Source organism: Manis pentadactyla, chromosome 12 (genome assembly GCF_030020395.1).
Source record: "Manis pentadactyla isolate mManPen7 chromosome 12, mManPen7.hap1, whole genome shotgun sequence".
Classification (NCBI taxonomy): Eukaryota; Metazoa; Chordata; class Mammalia; order Pholidota; family Manidae; genus Manis; species Manis pentadactyla.
In genome coordinates, this window is record NC_080030.1 from 16,356,923 (window position 1) to 16,384,505 (window position 27,583).

Genomic DNA, 27,583 nt, shown 5'->3' on the forward strand with positions numbered 1-27,583 from the left:
GTACGTGACATGTTCACTGGGGTCATGTTCACAAATAGCTTTTAAAATTTAAAACAGTACAATGTTTGTGGCATCATAGTATTAAATGTAGTAAAATGTGCAGATGAGACCTGTATATTCAGTTAGTGTTGTGGTTCCTCAGGGAAGGAAAAGAATGAGGATTGTGTAAATACATGATACAAGCTCTTCAAGTATACCTACTAAATGCGGTAATAAAGACAAAATTTTTTGATGTGTGTGACTTTGATAATGTTGACTGGTGGGTACCAAGCTCTTCATTGGTATCTTTGTACATTCGTTTCTCTTGAATAATTCATAACAAAAATAAGCACATCTATGCAGGATTAAAAAATGTTAAAAATATCTCATGTACAGCCTTTTGTCATACATGTTCTCCTCCAATATGTTTTCAATATTTGTGTTCATTCCTACATCTATTTATTTTTATTAGTTGATTCATTAAAATTGCTGTGCAGTTCATCTTCTGTCCTGCCAGATGAATAATGATACCACCAATGTTTCCTTAATTCCCTTTTTGCATGATTAAAGTTCCCAGCTGGACTTGCAGCTCATAATGTCTTTCCTGATATTTGCTGTTGTCACAGTTGGGATGTTCTTCTTGATTGTTTACTTCTTCTTGCCGATCCCATTGCTTTCTTCTGATGAGTGAAACATGCTGGGAACTGCTGTTCATGGCAGAAAAAGAGAACCACTATAGGAAATGTCAGGGTGGGGGTGCCCTGTGCTCACTGCCATGCTGGATGTGTTTCTATTCATCGCTCATCATTGTAACATCCCCATAAGGTCTGATGAGGGTTCCCGTTACACAAGTGAGGACACGAGGCCTCTGCAGAGACAGTGCTCCCACTTCACAAAGCAAGTGCTGGTCTGGACTGAGATCACTGTTTGAGTTCAAGTAATCCTCCAAATGATTAGAGCTGTCATGGCCACTGCAGGCTCCCCAGGTGAGCGAGGACCACGACTTCACAGAGACCATCCTTTAGGTCACTCGATTGGCTTGTAAATAGCATATTTTTCTGCATTATCTTGTCTTGGTCTTCAAGGACCTACAGATTGTTGTTTTCCTATATGCCAATACAATTTATTCTTTCTCAGATTTAACTGTTTTTCTTAACGATATGACACTATCAACTTAGGGGAAGACATCCTATTAGGGTGAGACCGAGAATCTCTCCGACATAGTGCTCTGCTTCTTGTAGAATGAACCATTAAGGCAGATGAGGACCGTTTCAACCGGGGTGTCTTACAAGCTTCAGGTTGATGGGCAGCATTTCTTCTCTTTGCCAGGAGCAGAGCATATACTTGGATGGATGCTTTGGCCTGCTACATGCTACTTCATGGGTAGAGGTAGACATACCTTGCAGGAACTGGAAAAGTGTTTGGACATTGCTCAGAATTAAAATGTTAAAAATGTTAAATGAAATTGTGAAATCTGTATGATAATAAAGGCTGGTTCTGTGTCATCAGGGGCATTAAGAGAGATTGTTCGAGAGAGTCAACTCAGCAGACACGTGGTCTAGTCTGAGACCCAGTCTTTACCGTGCACCGACCATACTTCCTGTCCATGACCTTGCCTCAACTTACCCAACTGTCCTCATGGGTAAATGGGTTAGTATGTACTAAAGCATCTGTAATGTGACCAGTCTTACAGATGATTTTGAGGAATGCCAACTATTGGGGAACATTGTTCTAGATGCAGATGTCATAACATTATTCTTGTCCTGTTTGTTTGAAGGCATGGGATGTTTCTAAAGGATATGCCATGTCTTATTCTTGGTGTCAGTCTCAGCACTTGGCACGATGTGTACAATGGATTTGGTGATGTCTAAGATTTTGGATCATTAACGGAAAGACAGGAAAGAAATAGTGTGAGAGATGGAGATGGAGGGAGAAATTAGCAGAGGGGCAGATCTGAATATATATCTGCGTTTACAATATACATAGAGGTTTGTTTTGATTTAAGCACTGATTCTCAAATATTAGCATGTTCAAATTCATCTGTATGGCTTGTTGAAACATGCATTTCTGGTCCTCACCCCTGAGTTTATGCACAGGAAATTTTCATTTCTAACAAGTTCCCAGTGGATTATGCTGCTGTTAGACCAGAAACTATTTTCATTTTTTCACTACCTCTTACACATCACATTCATCAAGAACATGAATCACACAGATGTTCCAGAATTCCTCCTTGTGGGATTGACAGATGATCCAGAACTGCAACCATTCCTCTTCGGGCTGTTCCTGTCTATGTTCCTGGTCACTATCCTGGGGAACCTGATCATCATCCTGGCTGTCAGCTCTGACACCCACCTCCACACCCCCATGTACTTCTTCCTCTGCATCCTGTCTTTTAATGACATCTGTATAAGCACAACGACAGCCCCCCAGATGCTGGTGAATATTAACAGAGTGAATCAGCACATTAGCTACATTGGCTGCATTGCACAGATTGGCTTTGTCTTAATTTTTGTTGGTTTTGAAAACTGTCACTTTGCAGCAATGGCCTATGACGGCTATGTGGCCATCTGCCATCCACTGAGGTACATGGTCATCATGACCCCCTGCCCCTGTGCTATGCTGATTCTGCTCTCTCTGCTCCTTAGCACTGGGGATGCCCTGCTCCACAGTCTGTTGGTGCTGAGGCTGTCCTTCTGCACAAACAGGGAAATCCCCCACTTCTTCTGTGAACTTGCTTAGGTCATTAAGCTGGCCTGCTCTGACACCCTCATCAATAATTTCCTGATATACTTTGTAGGCAGCCTATTTGCGGGTAGTCCTGTATCTGGGATCATTTTCTCTTATACAAAGATTCTCTCTTCAATTTTGAGAATGCCCTCAGTGGAGTGTAAGCATAAATACTTTTCCACCTGTGGGTCTCACCTCTCAGCTGTGTCCTTGTTCTCTGTGACAGGTTTTGGGGTGTACATTACCTCTGCAGTTACTGACTCTTCCAGAAAGGCTGCAGTGGCTTCACTGATGTACATCATGGTTCCCCAGATGATGAACCCTTTCATCTACAGCCTGAGGAACAGGGACATGAAGGGAGCCTTGAGGAAAATAATTACTAGGATACATCTGTCTTTAATGCGTTCACCTGCTTTGGGCTTGTTTTTCTTGAACGACTCAAATTGACTGGATTCCTGAGCGGGCCAGATGCCTGTTTCTTCCACCTCCGTGAGGCTCTAACATTATCAGATCACTCCATGTCCACGTGCACCTCAGCAATGGCTTGACTTGTGATGATACCTTTTGTTCTGCTCCATGATGATTGAGAATGACCTCAGTTTTCTAAATTCACTTTCTTTGCTCTGGACCCACACAACCAAAGCTGAGTCAGGAGTTCTAGTTTAGTGATATTTTTTGTCAATTGCTCTCCAAACGAGGGAAATTATTGAAAGTGGATAGGATGGGGAAAGTACTGAAGGCAGACTGCAGTCATTTCTAGAGACTAGCTTTTGTCTGATCTGTGGTTACGACCATGCCGGTTGCATCCCAGATTTAGGCATGCACTGGGGCAAGGGAGTTCACCTTTCAAACTCCAATTTAGTACTCAGACTAGTCATTTGTAAAGCATTTACTTCCAAGTCTACGTTAGCCTCCACTATACTAATTTACATTAAATATAAAATTGATACAATTATGTTATCTGAGTGGTTTTGATGATTGTGTGATATTTGAGATTCATCAGTGAGAAGTAGATACATATATCATTTTCGACATAATAGCCAGAGACAAAAGCCTGACTGTCCTCTCCTTTCTAAGTTTTATGCTTTACCTTTGCATAACATCACCAGAAGATGTATATGTCATGAGTGAATGCTGTTCTTCAAGATATGTCATAACATCCTAATTCTCCTTACTGTGATATGATATAAATATTAATTTGTATGATAATAGAGTCAGTGGTACCTATTTAGAAAAAGAAAATTTTCAGTGAGGCACCTTCAGCTGGATTATCTGGATGGATGGACAGTGAATGTAATCATGTGTATCCCTAAATACAGACTGATATGGAGAAGACACAGAGAGAAGGTGCTACCAGTGTAACCATGCAGAGAAATCATTTTGAGGCAGCCAACACTTAATTTTCATTTTGTACATTTTGCCTTACAAAAAAGTCATGTATTTAGCTTTATGCAACTTTTTATTGCTTTTGTATGTACATGTGTAGAATGTATTGTGAAGATTTGCTTCTTTGTGACCTTGTTAAAGTTTCAACACAATGAATGAATATGACTTCTTGGTTGTTATTCTCCTCATTGTACGTCTGAGATTCGTATGTGTTATTGTGTTTACCAACTATTTGTTTATTTCAATGCTCTCTATATTACGTATCGTTATGATAAAAAGATACAGGGCTTCTGATGCTGATTAAATTTTGGGGAAATACTTTGTCCTACTATGAATAAATCTGTTTGAATATTTTCTTTCATATCTCCTGGCATAAATCAGAGAATGTTTTACTGCTTGGGTGCGATTATTGACTATTGGGAGTATCCTTCCTCCTTTTTGTAGTTCCCAGGAGTTTTCCTGAGCCGTTGGACCAATTTATCCACACATTGTATCCACCAAAATGTTTTCATTCGTCTGATGAAGGGCTGTGAAATATTTAATTAACTTATATTTCTCTTATTATGAGGGGAAGCATTTTCACATACATGGGCCATTTATTTTCCCCCTTGTGTGAAATCCATGATCTATCGTATTTTCATTGAAATCCATGTCTGTCATATACAGTATCTTCCATATTTACATGGAGATTTTTATCAATTTCTTATACATAAAGAGGTCTTTATTCAATTGATAAGCCATCCTTTCTGATTTTATGCATAGAGAATCTATTCCTTAGGTGAGTGGCTCATTTTTCATGGGCTTTATCTCCAATATTTGTGATGCATAATTATGCTGAATTTTGAAATAGTTAGTTTATCAATATTTTCCCTGATGATTTTGCTCAATAGGCTTTCATACTGTAATCCCTACTTAATACATTCTAATGGACAGATATGTTAGCCTTTTACATGAGGCATAAGGCTATGTGAAATTAATTTTTATGTTTGGTGTGAGATAGAAGTCCAAATCTGTTTTATATCTGAAACATTTTTATTACAATGTCCATCAACTCACCATAATGTCAATCAGTAATAAGTATACTGCTCATCTATGCATTGGTATTTTTCTGGATGTTGTTTTCAGAACAGGAGGTCTGATTTCTATCCTGCACCAATATCGTATTTCTCAATTACTGTATTGCATCAGTCAGCTGAAACTAAATTTATTGTGGTAACAAACAAGTCCCATTTCCTATTTTAGTTTGAATCCCAATAGTATATTGTACCACAGGTTAACCACTTTTATGACAATTTGATATTTACTGCAACATTATTGACTGCAAGACCCACAATTTTGATCTTTAGCCTGTAAGTATATGTGGATGCAACTATTATGAAATTGGGAAACATTGGTTGTGGAATTGTACAATGATAGTGAAATATCTGTTCATGCTTAGTCCTTACTGTTTATAGAGTACATACCAGAGTGTGCTCAGAGAATGATACCAACAAAATGGTAGAGGAGGAGGCCATTCACTTATCTTCCTGAAGTAGCAATAATTTAGCCCACCCATTTATTCTTAAAGAGTTATCACGTTACTCTAGCTTATTGAAACCTCATTGTTTAATTCTCAATTTTTCCCTTAGTTGACTTATCAACATTGATTCAGTTTATTATAATTTTATATTGAAGTATAGCTGATACACAATTTATGTTGTTTTCAAGTAGAAAATACAGTGCATCAACAGTTACCCACAATATTAAATCCTCACCCCAGCTAGTACAGTTACTATCTGCATTCATAAAAAGATGTTGCAGAATCTATGCTATACTACAATCCCTGTGACCAACTTATATTATCATTGAGAATTTCCGTGCTGTTTATCCCGTTCACTCTCTCTTTCCACCTACCCCAACCACGCCCCCATGGTACCCACCAGTTTCTTCTCTGTGTCTACTGCAATTAATCTACTGCAATTTTTTGTTTTGATTTTAGATTCCACCAATAAGTGAAATCATATTATTTGTTTTTCTCCATGTGGCATGTTCACTTAGCATAATACCCTCCAGAACCATCTACGTTATTGCTTATGGTAGGATTTCTTTCTTTCTTCATGGCAGAATAAAATTCAATTGTGTATATTTACCATGTTTTCCTTATGGAAATCATTTATGAATGAATTCTCCCACTTTGTAGGTTACCTTTTGGTCTGTTGATGGTGTCCTTTGCTGTGCAGAAGCTTTTTAGTTTGATGTATTCCTACTTGTTCACTTTGGATTTTGTTTCTCTCGCCTGAGGTAATGTGTCTGGAAAAATATTGCTCTCTACTTTTGATCAAGATGTGTTTTCCTTTGCTTTCTTCTAAGAGTTTTATGGTTAAATGTCTGGAATTCAGGTCTTTGATCCATTTTGAGTTGACCTTGTGTATGAAGTTAGGCAGTAATCAAATTATATTCTCTTACACGTAGCTGTTCCCCAACAAAAATTATTGAAAGGCTATCTTTTCAGCATTGTATATTCATGGCCCCTTTGTCCTATATTAATTGACCATATATGCATGCATTTACATCCGAGTTCTCTCTTTTTTTTCCTGTTGATAGACGTGTCTAATCTTCTGTCAGTACCATACCGTTCTAATTACTATTGCTTTGTCATATAGCTTGAAGTCAGGGAGCATAATCCCCCAGTTTTGTTCTTCTTTCTCAGGATTACTTTGACTATTTGGGTCTTTTTTGGTTGCATATGAATTTAAGAACTATTTGCTCTGGTTCATTGAAACGTGCTGTTATAATTTTCAAAGGGATAGCACTGAATCTCTAAATTGCTTTGGGCAGGATAGTCATTTGACAATATTAATTCTTCCTACCCATATGCATTGCTGATTCTTTAGCTGTGTGGTTTGCTTTTGCATATCCTTCATAGAGTTTTATGAATGAACAGAACTGCTTAGTTTTGATATAGCTAACTTTGTCCATATTTTTCATAATACCTTTATTTGTGAAATCCCTAGTTACTTGAATCTGAAGAATTTGCAGTTTTGGCTACAAAACTATCCATCTGCAATTTAGTTTTTTCTTTGATATGAGGCAGGAATAAAGTTCATTTTTATGGCTCTGTACCTTTTAATAAATAGTCCATCCTGTTACCTTAATCCCACTTCACTTCTGTGATAAATAAACTGTCCGTTTGTACACTGGGCATGTTAAAAGGCAAAATTCAGTTGAGGTCATTTGAAGACCTAATTGTTTTATCAAGCAAGTCATTGACTGCATCCCATCCAGCAGGTAGAGAGGTGGGAGGTTTTATAGGCACGAGTGCAGGGTAAGGAAGTTATTAGGAAAAGAAAAAAAAGATGGTTCATTTCAGGCCAGGGCATCTCTTTTGGGAGAAGGGTCTGGCAGGGTTTATTGTGCATATTACCTCCCTAGTGTTGGTAAGGAATACTCAGACCAACTGTTAAGAGGTCACGTTCTTGGGACAGGTTGATACTATAACCAAGTCTGGATTTGCTGTCATGGGGGACAAATAACTCCATTTGGGGTCTGTTGTTTCTTTTCTGTGATTTTCAGTATATAGCATAACGGAGCCACATCCTAGGGAAAATGACTTTGCACAGACAAAGCCTGATTTTTATATCTCAGCATCCTGGGGAGCACTAAATTATTTCCCTTTAGTCTTCTAATTCAGGTAATAGGAATTCTCCTTGGTCATGTTTGGGAGCAGAGAGGGAGAGGTCTTTGTCTACTAGTCGAAGACCATAGGGAGCCTGGTCAATTTCTTCTTACGTTTGCATTCTTTTTCTCTCCCTGATAACTTTATGGGGCATGTCTCTGTTCGTTTCCTCTTCCCAGTGATGAAGAGGAAGGGGAACAATGTAGACAACCAAGCTGACCCTACAGGCTACACCTGCCCTCCCCTGGTATCCCTATTAGCATGTGAGATACTTAGAGATGCCGAGTTGTACAGAATAGGAGCAAAAAAAACAAAATTTACAAATATAAACATGTTCCCATTCAATTTATCTTCCTAATGTCAAAATTCAGATAGAAGATAAATTCTTTATGTTCTATTCCATTTCCCTCCTTCACTTTTCACACCACCAGTCATGAATTTTTTTCCAGAGTTTATTTCAAATTGTTCTTACATAAATATGTATATGTATGTATGTATCTACATAATATGCATATATTATACACATATATGTAAACAAATTATGTGCATATACATGCATATGCATAGGAATATACCTACATGTGTAATATGTATGTGCCCATCAAAATGCCTAATTGAAAAGAGAAAATTATGTCATAAGAGATACATCACACAGTTAAATTTGATGACCCAGAGTGAAATGTACCAAGAGTGATGAATCACAAAATGTATTAAACACCAATTTTTTGTTTGTTTCTTTCTTTATTTTGTCATCATTAATCTACAATTATATGAAGTGTATTATGTTTATCATTCTCTCCCTACAGCAAGTGCCCCGCAGAAACCCCATTACAGTCACTGTCCATCAGCATAGTAAGATGTTGTAGAATCACTACTTGTCTTCTCTCTGTTGCACAGCCCTCCCATTGCCCCCAACCCCTACATTATACATGGTAATCATAATACCCCCTTAACTCTTCCCCACCCTTATCCCTCCCTACAATCCCATTCTCCCCAGTTTCTTTCCCTTTAGTAACTGTTAGTCCATGCTTGGGTTCTTTAATTCTGCTGCTGTTTTGTTCCTTCAGTTTTTCTCTTGTTCTTATACTCCACAGAAGAGTGAAATCATTTGGTATTTCTCTTTCTCCACTTGGCTTATTTCACTGAGCATAATACCCTCTAGCTCCATCCATGTTGTTGCAAATGGTAGGGTGTTTTCTTCTTATGGCTGAATAATATTCAGTTGTGTATATGAACCTCATCTTCTTTTACATTCATCTACTGATGGACACTTAAGTTGCTTCCATTTCTTTGTTAATGTAAATAGTGCTGAGATAAACATAGGGGTGCATCTCTCTTTTTCAAACTGGAGTGCTGCCTCCTTAGGGTAAATTCCTAGAAGTGGAATTCCTGGGTCAAATGGTAAGTCTATTTTGAGCATTTTGAGGAACCTCCACACTGCTTTCCACAATGGTTGAACTAATTTACATTCCCACCGGCAGTGTAGGAGGGTTCCCCTTTCTCCACAACCTCACCAATATTTGTTGTTGTTTGTCTTTTGGATAGTAACCATCCTTACAGGTGTGAGGTGATATCTCATTGTGGTTTTAATTTGCATTTCTCTGATAACTAGCAATGTGGAGCATCTTTTCATGTGTCTGTTGGATATCTTAATTTCTTCTTTGGAGAACTGTCTGTTCAGCTCCTCTGCCCATTTTTTAATTGGATTATTTGCTTTTTGTTTGTTGAGGTGCGTGAGCTCTTTATATATTTTGGATGTCAAGCCTTTATCGGATCTGTCATTTCGAATATATTCTCCCATACTGTAGGGTACCTTTTTGTTCTATTGATGGTGTTGTTTGCTGTACAGAAGCTTTTCATCTTGATATAGTCCCACTTGTTCATTTTTGCTTTTGTTTTCCTTTCACGGGGAGATATGTTCATGAAGTAGTCGATAATGTTTATGTCCAAGAGATTTTTGCCTATGTATTTTTCTAAGAGTTTTATGGTTTCATGACTTACATTCAGGTCTTTGATCCATTTTGAATTTACTTTTGTGTATGGGGTTAGACAGTGATCCAGTTTCATTCTCTTACATGTAGCTGTCCAGTTTCGCCAGCACCATCTGTTCAAAAGACTGTCATTTCCGCATTGTATATCCATGGCTCCTTTATCGAATATTAATTAACCATATATGTTTGAGATAATGTCTGGAGTCTCTAATCTGTTCCACTGGTCTGTGGCTCTGTTATTGTGCCAGTACCAAATTGTCTTGATTACTGTGGCTTTGTAGTAGAGCTTGAAGTTGGGGAGTGAGATCCCCAACACTTTATTCTTCTTTCTCAGGATTGCTTTGGCTATTCGGGGTCTTTGGTGTTTCCATATGAATTTTTGAACTATTTGCTTCAGTTTGTTGAACAATGCTGTTGGTAATTTGAGAGGGATTGCATCAAATCTGTATATTGCTTTGGGCAGGATGGCCATTTTGATTATATTAATTCTTCCTATCCAAGAGCATGGGATGAGTTTCCTTCTGTTAGTGTCCTCTTTAATTTCTCTTAAGAGTGTCTTATAGTTTTCTGTGTATAGGTCTTTCACTTCTTTGGTTATGTTTATTCCTGGGTATTTCATTCTTTTGGATGCAATTGTGGATGGAATTGTTTTCCTGATTTCTCTTTCTATTGGTTAATTGTTAGTGTACAGGAAAGCTACAGATTTCTGTGTGTTAATTTTGTTTCCTGCAACTTTGCTGTATTCCAATATCAGTTCTAGTAGTTCTGGAGTGGAGTCTTTATGGTTTTTTATGTACAATATCATGTCATCTGCAAATAGTGACAGTTTAACTTCTTCTTTACCAATCTGGAATCCTTGTATTTATTTGTTTTGTCTGATTGGCATGACTAGGACCTCCAGTACTATGTTAAATAACAATGGGGAGAGTGCACATCCCTTTCTTGTTCCCAATCTCAGAGGAAAAGCTTTCAGCTTCTTGCTTTTCAGTATGATGTCAGCTGCGTGTTTATCATATATGGTCTTTATTAGGTTGAGGTACTTGTCCTCTATATCCATTATGCTGAGATTTTTTATCATGAATGGATGTTGAATTTTGTCGAATGCTTTTTCAGCATCTATGGAGATGATCATGTGGTTTTGTCCTTCATTTTGTTTATGTGGTGGATGATGTTGACGGATTTTCGAATGTTGTACCATCCTTGCATCCCTGGGATGAATCCCACTTCGTCATTGTGTATGATCATTTTGATATATTTTTGAATTCGGTTTGCTAATATTTTATTGAGGATTTTTGAATCTACATTTATCAGGGATATTGGTCTGTAATTTGCTTTTTTGGTGGGGTCTTTGCCTAGTTTTGGTATTAGGTGATGTTGGCTTCATAGAATGAGTTTGGGAGTATTCCCTCCTCTTCTATTTTTTGGATAACTTTAAGGAGAATGGGTATTATATCTTCTTTGTATGTGTGCTAAAATTCTGAGGTAAATCCATCTCACCTGGGGGTTTTTCTCTTGCATACTATTTTGATTAGCACTTCAATTTCTCTGCTCGTAATTGGTTTGTTTAGATTTTGTGTTTCTTCCTTGGTCAGTTTTGGAAGGTTGTATTTTTCTAGAGAGTTGTCCATTTCTTCTAGGTTTTCCAGCTTCTTAGCATGTTGGTTTTCATAGTCGTCTCTAATAATTCGTTTTATTTCTGTTGGGTCCATTGTGGTGTTTCCTTTCTTCTTTCTGATTCTGTTGATGTGTGTTGATTCTCTTTTTCTCTTAATAAGTCTGGCTCGAGGCTTATCTATTTTGTTTATTTTCTCAAAAAACCAGCTCTTGGTTTCATTAATTTTTTTATTTTTTTCTATTTTGTTTATTTCTTCTCTGATCTTTATTATGTCCCTCTTTATGCTGAGTTTAGGCCTCATTTGTTCTTCTTTTTCCTGTTTTCATAATTGCCATGTTAGACTATTCATTTGGGTTTGTTCTTCCTTCTTTAAATATGCTTGGATTGCTATATACTTTCCTCTTAAGACTGCTTTAGCTCCATCCAACAGGAGTTGGGGCTCTGTGTTGTTGTTGTCATTTATTTCCATATATTGCTGGATCTTCATTTTAATTTGGCCATTGATCCATTGACTATTTAGAAGCGTATTGATAAGCCTCAATGTGTTTATGAGCCTTTTTGCTTTCTTTGTACAATTTATTTCTAGTTTTATACGTTTGTGGTCTGAAAAGTTGGTTGGTAGGATTTCAATGTTTTGGAATTTACTGAGGCTCTTTTTGTGGCCTAGTATGTGATCTATTCTGGTGAACTTTTCATGTGCATTTGAGAGGAATGTGCATCCTGTTGCTTTTGGGTGTAGAGTTCTATAGATGTCTATTAGGTCCATCTGTTCTAGTGTGTTGTTCAGTGCCTCTGTTTCCTTACTTATTTTCTGTCTGGTGGATCTGTTCTTGGAGTGAGTGGTGTGTTGAGTTCTCCCAAAATGAATGTGTTGCATTCTATTTCCTCCTTTAATTCTGTTATTATTTGTTTCACATAAGCTGGTGCTCCTGTGTTGGGTGCATATATATTTATAATGGTTATATACTCTTGTTGGACTGACCCCTTTATCATTCTGTAATGTCCTTCTTTATCCCTTGTTACTTTCTTTATTTTGAAGTCTATTTTGTCTGCTACTAGTTCTGCAACACCTGCTTTTTTCTCCCTATTGTTTGCATGAAATATCTTTTTCTACCCTTGACTTTTAGTCTGTGCATTTCTTTGGGCTTGAGGTGAGTCTCTTGTAAGCAGCATATAGATGGTCTTGTTTTATTATCCATTCAGTGACTCTATGTATTTTGATTGGTGCATTCAGTCCAATTACATTTAGGGTGATTATCCACAGTTATGTATTCATTCCCGTTTCAGGCTTTAGATTCGTGGTTACCAAAGGTTCCAGGTCACTTTCCTTACTATCTTAGAGTCTAGCTTAACTCACTTAGTATGCTGTTACAAACACAATCTAAAGGTTATTTTTTATTTCTCCTCCTTTTTCTTTCTCCTTCATTCTTTATATATTAGGTATCAAATTCTGTACTTTTCGTTTATCCCTTGATTGACTTTGGGGATAGTCAATTTAATTTTGCATTTGCCTCGCAATCAGCTGCTCCAACCTTCCTACCATGGTTTTACTACCGCTGGTGACAGCTATCCAACCCTAGGACCACTTCCATCTATAGCAGTCCCTCCAAAATAGACTGCCGAGATGGTTTGTTGGAGGTAAACTCTTTCAGATTTTGCTTTTCTGGAAATTGTTTAATCCCTCGTTCAAATTTAAATGATAATCTTGCCAGATAAAGTTATCTTGGTTCTAGGCCCTTCTGCTTCATGGCATTAAATACATCGTGCCACTTCCTTCTGGCCTGCAAGGTTTCTGCTGAGAAGTCTGATGTTAACCTGATGGGCTTTCCTTTGTATGTGATCTTATTTCTGCCTCTGGCTTCTTTTAACAGTCTGTCTTTATCCTTGATCTTTCCCATTTTAATTACTATGTGTCTTGGTGTTGTCTTGCTTGGGTCCCTTGTGTTGGGAGATCTGTGGATCTCCATTGTCTGAGAGACTATCTCCTTCCCCAGATTGGGGAAGTTTTCAGCAACTACCTCCTCAAAGACACTTTCTATACCTTTCTGTCTCTTCTTTGTCTTCTGGTATTCCTATAATGAGAATATTGTTTGCTTGGTTTGGTCACAGATCTCTCAATATTCTTTCATTTTTAGAGATCCTTTTTTTCTCTCTGTGCCTCTCCTTCTTTGTATTCCTCTTCTCTAGTTTCTATTTCATTTATTGTCTCCTCCACTGTATCCACCTGCTTTTAATACCCTCCATCATGTTCTTCAACGATTGGATCTCTGACCTGAATTCATTCCTGAGTTCTTGGATGTCTTTCCATACCTCCATTAGGATGTTGATGATTTTTATTTTGAACTCCCTTTCAGGAAGAGTCACAAGGTCCATATCATTTAAATCTTTCTCTGGAGTTGTATTAATAATTTTACTCTGGACCAGGTTCCTTTGGCGTTTCATGTTTGTATATGGCGCCCTCTAGTGTCCAGAAGCTCTATTCTGGAGCTGCTCAGCCCCTGAAGCAATACCGGGGGTCGCAGGGGAGCTGTAATGGTGCCTGGAGTGAGGAAAGAGCTGTTCCCTGCCTCCCGGCTGCTATGCTGGTCTCCACTGCCTGAGCTAGTGGGCCAGTCACACAGGTATGTTTTTATCCCAGAGCAGCCAGATATGGATACCTGCTTTCCACAAGCAGCTGGAATCCCAGCCTCCCCAGGACCTCTGCCTGCATTAACTTTCCAAACCAGTAGTCATGTGAGTCCCTTGAAAGCACCATGAAATGTAGGTTTGTGCTCCCAGAGCAGATCTCTATATTTAGGTATTCAGCAGTCCCAAGCCTTCCACTCCCTCCCTGCTCCATTTCTCTTCCTCCTGCTGGTGAGCTGGGGTGGGGCAGGGGCTCAGATCCCACAGAGCCACAGCTTCTGTACATTACCAGTTCGCTGAGGTCTGCTCTTTTCTCCAGGTGTGTGCAGTCTGACGCCGTCCTCTTTCCTGTTGCTCTCTCAGGATTAGTTGCACCAATTAAATTTTCTAACTGTATCCAGTTTGAGGAGGAAGCCTCTGTCTCTCCTCTCACGGCACTATCTTTAATCCTATCACCCTAAACGCCAGTTTTAAATGACCTTTTCAGCATATAAAGAACTGAAATACAGAATACGGATATATTATGGGTAGTATCATAAGGGAGTGTGGGGAAACTTAAAGTTCCCTTGGCCAGGATCCTCACCTGAACCTAAACTACTTGATGAGGTAATTGACCCTCTGTCAGGCTACTGCTCCCACACCCATAGACAATAAACTATTTTGACTGAGTCACTATATAAATTGCTCTGCCCAGTGCTCTGGATGCCCTGAATGGAGGCAGAGATGAAGGAGGATTACAGACCTGCAGAACTGTTTATTGCAGACATAATTCTAGTACTTGGAGTATCACATTGAGAATAAATCTGGGTAATAAACACTTTTCCCCAAGAATATTCTGTTGTTATTCCTCATTCTCACTGAATCCATAGTGATCTTGTCAAACCTGAAACACCTTGACAAAACAGGGAGGAAAAAGATTTGCTTTATTCTTAGGTCCCCTGACTGGGTCTGAAAATTAAACTGACAAATATTAATAGAAAAGAAGCATACACAATTATTTAGTGTATGTTTTATGTGAAATGGGGGCATTTATAGGAAATGAAGACCAGAAGAAACAGACATGATTATCTGTGTGCTAGGTCTGATGAAGAGTGGAAAGTCGTGTGGAAGTATGTGAGGTCACAGGGTATGGGCGGCACCGAGCAGGCCACCTTTCTCGGAGCTCTTCTCTGTGCCCCTTGCCTTTGGATACAAGGATACTCATTGCCTTTGCCAACCAGGAGAGCTCACATGAAGGTTTTGTGGCTTGTCTCAGGGAAAACATGCTGGAGAATGTCTGAGTGAACTTCTTGCTTCTGATATTTTAAGAACCTCCTTTGGCTTAAAATTTTTGATATGCCAAGATGCAATATTTGGGGTAGTGTTTCCTGAACCCACCCCACTGTCACATGAAATATACTGAAAACGCAGGGGGAAATAGCGCATATCAAGGTCAATGTAGTGGTTTCCTCTGGGAGGGGAAATATTATCAAGAATGTGGAAAATAAAGTGGGAGGGAGAGGGACCATCAAATATACACGTGTTATTTTATTTCTTTAACAAAACTTAATGTAAGATGATAATGTATTTTTGATGGTGCCCGGTGACTCTTACTAGGAAACATTGCTTAAAACACCTTAACTGTATTTATAAATATTTATACCCTCTTAAAAAAATAGTAGGTTTTCCCACCTAAATTGGACTTGGGTTTCTTGATATGCACATTCCAAGCCAACAATGAGGTTGTTTCTGATTCCCCATGGAGCCTTTTCTGGAATGTGGGGAGGAAGAAATTTCTTCTATTGCTCAAGATTCTTCTGCTTGTTTAAGAATCAGATTGACAGGAGACAGAATAACAGGAGTAAGAACAAAGTTAAATTTCATATGAAGGAGGAGTTCATAGCTACAAATGCCAAAGACAGTATGGACCATGGGTCTACATGTCATTGTGAAGGAAGGAGAAGTGGGGATGGGTCTGAGATTGCAAAGGAGAAGGGAGGCAATCACAGGAATATGAAAGAGTAAATATTTGGTAAACAAATGTTTGCTTGGCTACACAGAAATGATGGCACACAGAGAGGGATGGTACAGCCTAGCCCACCGTTTCCTGTCTACCACCCCTTATTCACATTAGAATGTAATTACTTATGGGGATGGCTGTCCTACCTGAACGGCCGCCACCCATAAGATAGTGAAATTCCTGCTTCTCTTCCAGGTCCTCGGTTCCCGCTGGTGCCACCTGAACCCCAATCACCCCTCACCCGCCTAATCCCAGCACCTAGTCAATAGCCACCAGCCCTGTAGAAGTGACACCACAATCACCCCATGCCCCTTCCTATATAAACCAGCACCTTTCCCTAATAAAGTGGAATTCTCCAGTGAATTGCTGCTGTGTGTCACTCCTTTCCTTTCACTGGTGCAGAAATTTGGGAGACGGGACACCCCAACTGGGCCCCGTCTTCCCCCCGACACTAGCAGCAGCTTGTCCTCACCCTCTTTTTCTGGCGCTGGCTCCTCACACTCACCACTCCTCTTTGGCCTTTGGGTAAGTTTTCCCTTGGAGCAGGTCACTCTTCCCCGACGAGGAGGGAACTCTCCCTGCCTTAGGCCTTCACTACTTCGGCGGACCCTCAGGCCCCTCCTCCAACAGCCATAAACAAGGTGACTCCTTTGCGGATGAGAACGATCCCTTTCCACCCCCCCTCTTTCCGTTCCTTCCGCCGAAAATTCCTTCCGCAGAAAATTCCTAGTACTAGGTTCCTCGTGACTCCGGCACTCTGCCTTCTTAGAGAAGTCTGGGTGATGACCCACACTTCCTAAGAAACCGACTCGTATACGAGTTTCTGCAGACCACCACACCAAGGATCATCGGGGACGCCCTTTGTCTCCTTGCCGTCTGCTCCCAGTCCGAGGGTCTCCGTTCGTCTTCCCCTGTTTGTCTCCTTCTCTGTCCTTTAGCCATGGGAGCCTCCTCATCCCTCCCTGGAAGCTCACCTCTTGAATGCCTGCTCAAGTATGTAGCCACCCTCTCCCTGACGCCTGATATAAAACCAAAACTTCTCCACAAATACTGCTCCCAAGATTGGCCGACATACCCCCTAACAATAACAACCAATGGCCCACAGGGGGAGCTCTTTATCCTATCACTCGCGATCTCTTTAACTACTGCCAGCACCTGAAAAAATGGAAGGCGATTCCCTATACCGAAGCTTTCTGCCTCCTCCTCCCTCCCCGATCGCCACCGCCGCCTCCTCCTCCCCCCCGCCTCACCCCAAGTTCTCCTAGACTGCAAGCCGTCTGTCGCGCAGAAGCCTCCCGTTCACTCCCTTCCCCCTCCTCTCCTACAACAACCCCTCCCCCTTCCTCCACCACCATCTCCTCCCCCAACTCACCCCCCTGCAGATCAAGCCTGAGCCTTTCAGCCCCTCTCTAAGTCCCAAGAGCCTTCTCCGTCTTTGCCCCCATCACCTGTTTCTCCCCCACAGACTGAGCCAGAACCCTTCAGTCCCCCAACACCGAGGGTCTCTGCTCTAGAGATATCTTCTCCTGCTGCTTAACAGCAGGTCTGAAAAAGGCAGCTCATAAAGAGTCAATTTTCAAAAGCTCCCTCCGAGTTCTTAGACAGACTCCCTCAAGCCCTATTACAGTTACCAGCCTGGACCCAGAAACGCCTGATGGAAGACATGTCTTTATGACATACTTCCTAGCTCAAAGCTACCCCGACATTAAAGCTAAACTCAAAAAGTTAGAACAGGGCCCCGCTACCCCACAGACTGAGATCCTAACAGTGGCCTTTAAAGTCTTCCATAACCGGGAGGAGGAAAAAGAACGCCATAAACAAAAGGCTGATCAGGCCAATTTCCAAATGTTGGCCCAGCTGATAAAACCACAACCTGGGCACTCCTCTGCAAACAAGCCCCCCCCACCAGGAGCTTGTTTCAAGTGCGGAAAAGAGGGACATTGGTCAAGGGCGTGCCCCTCCCCCAGATCTCCTACCACCCATGACCCAGATGTCAAAAAAAGGGCCACTGGGGGTCTGATTGCCCAGCCACCCAAAGGGGAGGCTGGACGAACAACCCCCATCCTAAGCCCGCCGTAGTGGGGCTGGCAGAAGAAGATTGATGGGGCCTGGGGGCTTCTCGCCCGACCATTTCCATCACCAAACAGGAGCCCAGGGTTACTTTAATAGTAGATGGTCGCCCCATCTCCTTCCTCCTAGATACAGGAGCCACCTTCTCAGTCTTGTGGGAATACCGGGGCCCTACCACGCCTGCCATTACTCCTATAGTCGGGGTAGGAGGTAAACAGATTATCCCATTAAACACCCCCCCTTCATGCACAATCCAAGACAATCCCATACCTTTCTCCCACTCTTTCCTGCATACGTCCCAGTGTCCCATCCCTTTACTAGGACGGGACATCCTTTCTCCCCTCCATGTTTCCATAACTATATCCACTCCCACAGACCCCAGTACTCCCTTTCTGATGGCCCTCATAGCCGACGACCCCCCTCTACCCAATGAAAGCTCCAGTTCCGCCCTCATACACCCTGTAAATCCCAAAGTTTAGGACATTACAAGCCCCTCCGTGGCTCTATGTCCTCCTGCCTCTATCAAATTACGTGACCCCTCTCAGTATATCTGTCAGGCCCAATACCCCCTAACCTCTTCAGCCCTCATAGGCCTCCAACCCATCATTCAAGATCTTTTAAACAAAAATTACCTCAGACCCACTCACTCCCCGTTTAATACCCCCATATTAGCTGTTAAAAAATCCACCAAATCTTTCCGCCTCGTCCAAGACCTTCGCCTCATCAACATGGCCATCGTCCCTATCCATCCCTTAGTCCCAAATCCATACACCCTTTTATCGCAGATCCCTGCCTCGGCTTCCCACTTCTCAGTCCTAGATTTCAAGGATGCATTTTTTTTTCTATCCCTCTGGACCCCTCCTCCCAAGATTTTTTACAGAAAACGGCTCCTATCTGACCTGCCCGTTCCCAAAACCAAGAAAGAAATCCTTTCCTTTCTAGGCCTGGCTGGGTATTTTAGAGCGTGGATCCCTAACTTCTCCCTGTTGGTAACACCCCTATACGACCTCAGCAAGGGCCCCCCTAAGAACCATTATCCTCCTCATCCCAACACTCCTTCATTAAGCTTTGTCAAGCACTTGTGGAAGCCCCAGCTCTCCATCTTCCCGATTTGTTGAAGCCCTTCTCATTATACATTCATGACAGTTCCAGTCAAACTCTAGGAGTCCTAGGCCAACATTATGGCCCATCCTTTGCCCCAGTAGCTTATTTTTCCAAGCAATTAGACCCCACAGTTCAGGGATGGGCCCCCTGCCTACGGACATTAGCTGCTGGACAACTCTTGCAGAAGGAAGCTCATAAACTGACATTCGGGGTGCCCCTTACCATTCTGTCCCCACATCACCTAAAGGATCTCTTAACCTATAAAAGTTTACAGACTCTCCCTCCCTCCAGACTCTTGACCTTACTGTCCTCTTTCTTCCAAAATCCCGTTCACCCCCTTTGCCATCCATACCCGAATCATGACTTTTTCCTCGTTTACTGCTCCCTCGCTCTCTCTCGCTTTTTTCCTCATTCCTATTGTCTTCCCCGCCACCCCAGCCTCCTTTGTATGGCGATTCAAAGTCAGACAGACTAACACACAGCATCAAACAAAAATTACTGCCCTCATTGCCATATCAGACTGCCCTCTGAAAGGCTGCTCCGAGCCTTTATACCTCCACTTTCCTCCCTCCACCGAAGTGTTCACTAGCAACTACCTTTATTCTCCCTACCTCTGCTTCCTCTATGACCAAAAATAAGCCTGTTGCAGGTGATGGCCAGACACCTATGGGGGATGTCCCTTCTGGACTTGCACCATTCACTACATGGGTAACTCCCGGTACCCACAGTATTACTTCTCCAACGCATTCTCTTCAATACTAACAAACCCCTTCCTTACCTGGCTTTGGACCATTGCAGGCCCTATAATAATCATTCTCCTCGCCTGTCTCTTCTTGTCTTGTAAAGTTTATCAAATTCCAAGTCGGTAAAATCTCTAATAAAACTTTCAACCAGCTTTTACTCAGGAACTACCAGCTTTTAGCCACAGAAGATCCCTCACCCTCACGTAACCTCCTCACCACACGCTGAGATGGACACTTCTCTATGCTGGAAACTGTTCCTGGAAACAATGGCCGCAGATGCCTGGCTTCTGGCACCCGTATCCTCTCAGCACCATTAGAATCAACAAGTCCTCGACCTATGGTTACAGGGAATCTTCATTGATTTCCAACCTGAAGAAGTCCACATCTACTCGTCCTTACTGTGGGGAGTCCTATCAACCCTTTCCTCCCAGTTCTCAAGCCCTCACTCCCTTCTCTGCCCCCGATCAGCAGGAAGCAGTCAGAGAGAAAGCAACATCCACAATCCCATAGAGGAGAAAGGGGGGAATGAAGGGCCCCCACCCAGAAGATAGCGAAATTCCTGCTTCACTTCCGTGTCCTCAGTTCCCGCTGGCGCCACCTGAACCCCAATCACCCTTCACCCCCCTAATCCCAGCACCTAGCCAATAGCCACCAGTCCCGTAGAAGTGATACCACAATCACCCCATGCCCCTTCCTATATAACCCAGCACCTTTCCCTAATAAAGCGGAATTCTCTGGTGAATTGCTGCTGTGTGTCGCTGCTTTCCTTTCATTACCAGAGTAGGTGCTCCACCTAAAATGTTTTTATGCACTAGTCAGGTGACCATTTAATAATGTACATAACTATCAAATCACTATGTGGTACAGTATAATACTGTATATCAATGATACTTCAAAAAAATACCCAGAAAAATATTTTTATTAAACTGAGGGGAGAGATCAAGTTTCTTTCTGAGTTTTTGGGGCCTTGATTGCTTTCAACTCTGAGACAATACGCAAGTCACAGTGGTACATCTAGGGGCAGCCTGCTCTTGGCCCCTACAGAAACAAAGATGCCTTTGTTTGTAACTATGAAAAGAACACAAAATTAATTAGAGAATAGTGTGTGTGTATAGATGCAAGTCAAGTGAAGCCAGGTAAGCAAACACAGGTGGGTAAAAAATAGTTGGGACGCAGCCATCCTGAATTCCTACTGTATATAGATTTGGTCTGTAAGGGTTTGCACTGCTCTGGGATCAGAATGACACTAAATTGGCTTGGCTAATGAGGACTTGGGATATTGAGCCCCCAGGGAGACACAGAGTCAACCTGTGACCACCTCACACAACAGCACCGCCGAGTCCACAACCAACACACCTGAGGCTCCTCCCAGGGATTCTCCTGCTTCATTATGAGCCAGGGGCCTCACTCAAGGGGTCTGCTCTTCCTGAGAACAGACCTCCATCTTCCACATCCAGGGGATGCATTGCACATCATTCCTCAGTGAAGCCACCAGGTAACCCAAGTTCCTGAGTTAATGCACTGGAAATAAGGGCCAGTGTTCTAACAAAATTCCTTCCCATGGAGGCGCTGAGGAAGGTTCATGCTTAAAGTGACAAGATCCCAGTAGGCCATGGAGCTCCGGCCTCACTCTCTATTACCACAATGGACATCCCTTATATGGGATTTGCATATCCCATGACACCAGTGCTCCCTGGTCTTCATTCTCCTGGTGTCCTAACCACATTCTCTAGGGTGCATTTCCTACAGAGCCAAAATCTGCCCCTTCTCAGACAGGATTTCTGTTAAATTTTCTGATATTTACTTCAGTTCTTGGGGAGGTGACATGGAAATTCTTTGCTGATATTTACCTTTGATTCTCTTTCCTGGTTCTTGATAACATGATTGTATAGAATACCTGTTGTATTGTCCCCATAGCCAATCTGGGGAATAAGAGGGTGGCCCAAGAAACTGGGATTTCTGGTCCCTTTCTAGTCTCACCTGTTCTTCAAAAAACTATGAAATAGTTAAAGTAAAAGCAGCAGAAACAGTGTTATTCCTTATTTGTTTCCTTTTATTTAATTTTTTATAACTTAGCACATCAGCATCACAAAGAAAGGATATTGTGATTTTTAAAAGGCATATGCCCACCCCTCACTCACATCAGTACAGAATGAATGAATGCTGACATTGTATTGTATTGCCTTCTATTTTTTATATTAAATAACACAATAGTATGCCTACAGAAAGTGCCCCTATTGAATTACCTTCTCTCCTCTCCCACTTCTAGAGGCATACTACCTTGAACACAATGGCTTCCCTCATGCATGACTTTGGACTGTATCTGCATTAATAATTATATTTATAGAGAGAGGCAGTAAGCATAATTCCTATTAGGACATGGAGAAATAAATCGTGATGTAACTATATAGAAATATAATTACTGAGGTATTTTTACTTCAATTTCTTTTCCTTTTTCTTTTTTTAAAAAATAAATAGAGTTGATTATGGTCTTGTTTTTATATTAATGCAGCTGGACTAAATACCAAATTAATCAAAAAATAAATTACATGAGAGAGCCAACTGTAAATGACATATCCGGTGTGGTCATATTCACAAAAAGATTTTCAAATTCAAAACAGTGCAATTTTTTTTGGTATCATAATACTAAATATAGAAAAAATTGCAGAGGTATCCTGTATATCAAGTTAGGGTCGTAGTTCCTTGTGGAAGTAAAAGAATCAAGATTGTATAAATACATGATACAGTGACTTCAAATATATCTGTATTAAATATTGCAATAAAAACACCTAGTATTGCTGATATAAGTGAATTTGATAATGTTGACTGATTGGTACCAAGGTCTCCACTGGTGTATTTGTAATTTTCTTTCACTTGAATGATTCATAGTAAAAATAAATACATGTGTTTAGGATCAATAAATATTTTTAAATTTCTGATGCTGTAGGATTTCTGTCATATGTTTTTTTTCTCCTGTAGGTTTTTGTTATTTGTGTTCACTCCAATATCTAATTATTTTTGTTATTTAATTCATATAAATTGCTGTGTATTTCATCCCATGTCCTTGTCGGATGAATAATGACATCACTGATGTTTCCTTCATTCCTTTCCTACATGATAAATGTTCCCAACTGGAGTCTCAGCTCTTAATCTCTTCCCTGAAATTTGCTGTTGTCACAGTTGGGTTGTTCTTTTGGATTGCTTTCTTCCACTTGCCGAGCCCACTGCTTTCTTCTGATGAGTGAAACATGCCGGGAACTGCTATACATGGCAGAAAAGGAGAACCACGATAGGAAATGTCAGGGTGGGGGTGCCCTGTGCTGACTGCCATGCTGGATGTGTTTCTATTCATTGCTCATCATTGCAACATCCCCATAAATTCTGATGGGGGTTCGCATTACACAAGTGTGGACATGAGGCCTCTGCAGAGACAATGTTCCCACTTTACAAAGCAAGTTCTGCTCTGGACTGAACTCACTGAGTTCAAGTAATCCTCCAAATGACAAAGGCTTTCGCACCCACTGCAGGCTCCCCAGGAGAGCGAAGACGACGGCTTCACAGAGACCATCCTGTAGGTCACTTGATTAGCTTGTAAATAGCATGTATTTCTGCATTATATTGTCTCGGTCTTCTCAGGACCAAAAAATTGTTCTTATTTTCCTATATGGCAATACAATTCATTCTTTCTCAGATTTAACTGTTTTTCTTAACGATATGACACAAACACCTTAGCGGAAGACATCCTCTTAGCATGAGACAGAGAATCTCACCGACACAATGCTCTGCTTCTTGTAGAATGAACCATTAAGGCAGATGAGGACCGTTTCAACTGGGTCGTCTTACAAGCTTCAGGTTGATGGGCAACATTTCTTCTCTTTGCCGGGAGCGGAGCATATACTTGGATGGATGCCTTGACCTGCTGTGTGCCACTTCATGGGTAGAGGTAGACATATCTTATAAGAAATGGAAAAGGTTTCAGGTATTGTTCAGAATGAAAATGTTAAAAATATTAAAGGATATTATTAAATCTTTATGATTATAAAGGCTGGTTCTGTGTCATCAGTGGAATTAAGAGAGATTGTTCAAGAGAGTCAACTTAGCAAAGATGTGATCTAAACTGAGACCCTGTGTTTTCTGTGCACAGATGGTACTTTCTGTCCATAAACTAGCCTCAACTTCCCAAGTGTCCTCATGGGTAAATGGGATCATAGCATGTACTAATGCATCTGTAATGTGACCAGTCATACAGATGATTCTGAGGAATGCCAACTATTGGGGACCATTTTTCTAGATGCAGATTTCATAATATTATTCTTGTCCTTCTGTTTGTTTGAAGGCATGGGATGTTTCTAAAGGAAATGCCATGTCTTATTGTTGGTTTCAGTCACAGCACTTGGCACAATGTGTAAAATGTATTTTTTGATCTCTAAAAATCTGTGTCAGTAATGGGAAGACAGGAAAGAAATAGTGTGAGAGATGGTGATGGAGGGAGGAATTAGCAGAGGGACAGATCTGAATATACGTCTGGGTTCACAATATACATAGAGAGTGCTGTCTGTTTTGACTTAAGCACTAATTTTCAAATATTACCATATTTCAAATTCACCTAGAGGGCTTGTTAAAATATACATTTTTGGTCCTCATGACAGAGTTTCTCCACAGTAAGCCTTCAGTAGTACCAAGAATTTTCATTTCTAACAAGTTCCCAGTTGATGTCGCTGCTGTTAGACCAGGAACTATTCTTTTCACTATATTTTCTATATCAGATTCATCAACGACATGAATCACACAGATGTTCCAGAATTCCTCCTGCTGGGGTTGACAGATGATCCAGAAATGCAACCCTTCCTCCTTGGGCTGTTCCTCTCCATATACTTGGTCACCATCCTGGGGAACCTCCTCATCATCCTGGCTGTCAGCTCTGACCCCCACCTCCACACCCCCATGTCCTCCTTCCTCTGCATCCTGTCCCTGGATGACATCTGTATAAGCACAACCACCATCCCCAAAATGCTGGTGAACATCCAAGCACAGAATCAGCACATTAGCTACACTGGCTGCATTGCACAGATTGGTTTTGTCCTATTTTTTGGTGGTTTTGAAAACTGTCTCCTTGCAGCAATGGCCTATGACCGCCATGTGGCCATCTGTCATTAACTGACATACACGGTCGTCATGACCCCCTGGCTCTGTTCCCTGCTGATTCTGCTCTCTCTGCTCCTCAGCATCGCAGATGCCCTGCTCCACTGTCTGATGGTGCTGAGGCTGTCCTTCTGCACAAACAGGGAAATCCCCCACTTCTTCTGTGAACTTGCTCAGGTCATCAAGCTGGCCTGCTCTGACACCCTCATCAATAATTTCCTGATGTATTTTGTAGGCAGCCTATTTGCGGGTGTTCCTGTATCTGGGATCATTTTCTCTTATACTAAAATTCTCTCTTCCATTTTGAGAATGCCCTCAGTGGAGGGTAGGCATAAAGCGTTTTCCACCTGTGGGTCTCATCTCTCAGTTGTCTCCTTGTTCTATGGGACAGCTTTTGGGGTGTACATTACTTCTGCCCTTACTGAGTCTTCCAGGAAGGCTGCAGTGGCCTCAATGATGTACATCATGGTTCCCCAGATGATGAACCCCTTCATCTACAGCCTGAGGAACAGGGACATGAAGGGGGCCTTGAGGAAAATAATTACTAGGATACATCTGTCCTTAATGGGTCACCTGCTTTAGGCTTGTATTTCTTGAATCAGTCAAAGTGCAAGGATTCTTCAGTTAGCAACATGCCTCTTTTTCCACCACCATGTGGCTCTAAGATGATCAGATCCCATGATGGCCACGTGCATCTCAACATGGGCTTGAAATGTGATGATACTTTTTCTCCAGCTCCAGGATGTTTGAGAATGATTTCAGTTTTCTAAACTCAGTTTTTTGCTCAGGGTCCAAAGAAGCAAAGCTGAATCAGGGTTTCTAGTTTAGGTGACTTTTTCTAGATTACACCCCAAACAAGGAGCATTATAGAAGGTGGATAGGATAGGGAAAGCTTTGAAGCAAGGCTGTGGTCGTTTCTAGAGACTAGCTTTTGACTGATCTATGGTTACGACCATGCCGGTTGCATCCCAGATTTAGGCATGCAGTGGGGCAAAGCAGCTAGCCTTTCTAACCCCAATTTAGTACTCAGACTAGTCATTTTTAAAACATTCCCTTCCAAGGCTACTTTAGCCTCTACTATACTAATTTTAATTAACTATAAAATTGATATAATTTGATTTTCCTGGTGGTTTGAGATGATTGTGTGATATTTGAGATTCATCAGTGGGAAGCAGATGTAGGTGTCATTCATGGACATAATGACCAGAGGCAGAAACCTGATTGTCCTTCCCTCGGTCAGTTGATACTAGACCTGTCCACAGAGTCAACAGAAGACATATGTGTCATGGGTTGGATGGTGGTCTTCAAAATATATGGCCACATCCTAATTCTCCTTAATATGATTTAATATAAATATCATATAAATATTAATTTGTATCATCAGGGTGAGTTGTACTTATTTAGAAAAATGAGTCATTTCAGTGGAAGACATTCAGCTGGATTTTCAGGAGGGACAGACAGTAAATGTAATCACACATATCCTTATAACATAGACAGATATGCAGCCAGACCCAGAGAAAAGCCAGGTGCAAAGTAACCATGCAGAGAAACTGGGTTGATGCAAAAACATTTAATTGCCAGTATTGCAGAGTTTTACCTAACAATAATGTCATTTTTATAACTGTATACTTATTTTATTGCTTTTGCATGTACATATATATAATGTGTTACAAAAGTGAACTTTTTGACCTTATTAAAGTTTCAACTTAATGAATGAATATCACTTCTTGGGTGTTATGCTCCTCATTGCAGTTCTGAGAATTCAATCATGTTGCTGGGTTTAGCAGATATTTGTTCATTTTCAATGCTCTCTATTAATATTATATATGGTTACAATAAAAAAGACAGGTTTTATGGTGTTGATGAATATTTTGGCAAATATTTTTACCTCATGAATAAAGTTGTTTGAATAGTCTCTTCTATATCTCCTGGCATAAATCAGAGACGGTTTTATAGTTGGAATGGAATTATTGGCTATTGGGATATATCCTTCTTCCTTTTGTAGTTTCAAAGAGGGTTGCTAAGCATTTGGACCAAGTTACCCTCACATTATATGGTCCTGCTATTCTACATCATCACCAGAACATTTTCATTCACGCTGATAAAGGGCTGTAAAATATCATTTATTTAATTTATATTTCTTTTATTATTAGAGTAAGCATTTTCATAACTTATGGGCCATTTATTTTCCCTCTTGTGAAAGCCATGCCTATGATATTTCCACTGAAATCCGTGTCTATGATATTTCCACGGAGATGTTTATCTCTTTCTTATTAATTCATGTGTTCTTTACTCAATTGGTTAGCCATTCTTTATGAGTTTATGCACTGCAAATCTATTCTTCAGGTGAGTGGCTCATTTTCCATGTCCTTTATCTACAATGTTTGCAATACATTATTGTGATGAATTTTGAAATAGTTTAATATTTCAACATTTTCCCTGATGACTGGTGCTCAGTCCGTCTTGATGTTGAAACCCTTACTTCAGTCTAACGGACTGGTACTCTGCCTTTTCCATTTGAGGCATGAAGGTCAAATTAATTTTTAT

General features: G+C 40.9%; 2 pseudogenes; both read left to right on the plus strand.

The window, feature by feature from the left end:
* Window positions 1–2,109: 2,109 nt before the first annotated feature.
* Window positions 2,110–3,153, plus strand: LOC118921209 (olfactory receptor 7G2-like; annotated as a pseudogene).
* An 18,201-nt stretch (window positions 3,154–21,354) lies between these two features.
* Window positions 21,355–25,618, plus strand: LOC118921221 (olfactory receptor 7G2-like; annotated as a pseudogene).
* Window positions 25,619–27,583: the final 1,965 nt, after the last annotated feature.